The sequence below is a fragment of the Camelus bactrianus genome, chromosome 1 (assembly GCF_048773025.1).
Source record: "Camelus bactrianus isolate YW-2024 breed Bactrian camel chromosome 1, ASM4877302v1, whole genome shotgun sequence".
Lineage (NCBI taxonomy): Eukaryota > Metazoa > Chordata > Mammalia > Artiodactyla > Camelidae > Camelus > Camelus bactrianus.
Genome location: NC_133539.1, coordinates 72,256,980 through 72,258,775, shown reverse-complemented (window position 1 = coordinate 72,258,775; position 1,796 = coordinate 72,256,980).

Genomic DNA, 1,796 nt, shown 5'->3' with positions numbered 1-1,796 from the left:
GTTAAAAGTTATCCATATTTAAAAATAAATAAAATAAAATAAAATCATATGTGATATGACTCTTGCCTGCCTCTCTTCTCATCTCATGGCACTCTGATGCTCACCCACTGTACTGCCACCTCACTGCCTTCCCTTACATTCCTCAAACTTGCCAAGTTCAGGGAATTTGAACTGCTGTTGCCTCTGCACAGAATATTCTTCTCTGCTAGATCTGCATGCTGCTGGCTCCTTTTCTTTTGGAGCTCCAGCCCTGCTGAATCAATTCTGGATCTCTAGAAGTAGGACTAGGTGGTTACATGTAAAAATAAGTAAACTAAAAAACTCAGATACACTAAAGTTTGTGAACCAGTGAGCTAAACTCTCTGTCATGTCTTAAGCAAGTTACATATTTGTAAGCAAGCCTGGGGGGGAAAAAGTATCTGAATATCTGGTTCAATAATTTTTCTTGTTTCCCTGAGTAAACCTTCACATTCAGTGCAAGCAGTAGTTAGATAAGGTCATACTGCTGCAACAGACAAGAAACAGCAGTAAAGGGGCTTAAAGAGACAAGGTGTAACATTCTGTGGAGAGTTTCAGTAGGAATTATACAACATGAAAAAGTGAGAGTTATTCCTAGAATGCAAGGATGTGAACCATATGAAAATCACTCTAATACACCACGTTAACAGTATGAACAAAAACCACATGGTCATCCTGATGCAGAAAAATATTTGACAAGACTGAACAGCCTTTCCTGACCTCCCCCTCCCCAAATTCAGTAAACTAGGAATACAAGAAAATTACCTCAGCACTTTTGCCACTTCTATTCAACATGGTATTTGAAGTCCTAGCCAGAGCAATTAGAAAAGAAATAAAAATCACCTAAATTAGGAAGAAGTAAAATTACATTTGCAGATACCATCTTTCATGTTGAAAATCCTAAAGATTCCATACACACACAAAAACTGTTTTTATATAAAGTAAATATTATAAAAACCTAAAGGGAGAAATAGAGGCAATGCAATAATAATAATAGGGGACTTCAATATCTCACTTTCATCAATGGATAGATCATCCAGACAGAAAAATCAGTAAGGAAACATTGGACTTGATGTCAGACCACATGCTTAATATCTAGAATCAAAAGAACTACCACTCAACAACAAAAACAACAACAAAATCAAATAACCCAATTCAAAAATGAACAGAGGACTTGAATAGATATTTTCCTAAAGACAATATAGAAATGGTCAACAAGCATGTGAAAAGGTGCTCAGAGAAACGCAATTGAAAACGACAATGAGATATTACCTCATATCCATTAGGATGGCGAATATAAAATAGGGGAAAGAAAGAAGCAAGGCAGGCAGGCAGGCAGGAAGGAAGTGTTGATGAAGATGTGGATTAGTTGGAACCTTTGTGTACTGCTGACAGGATTATAAACTTGTGCAAATGCTGTGGAAAACAGTGTAGAAGTTCCTCAAAAAAATTAAAATAGAACTGCCATAGGATGCAGGAATCCCACTTCTAGGTATATATCCAAAGAATTCAAAGAAGGATCTTAAAGAGGTATTTGCACACTTATGTTCATAGCAGCATTATTGACAATAGTCAAATGTCCACTGACAGAGAAAGGGATAAACAAGACAAAATGTGATACTTACAATGGAATATTATTTAGCCTTTAAAAGGAATGAATTCTTGTCACACACTGCAACATGAAGCTTGAACCAATGATAAAAGGCAAAATACTATGTGATTCCATCCAAAATAGTCAAAATCAGAGACACGCAAAGTAAAATGGTGGTTACCAGGGA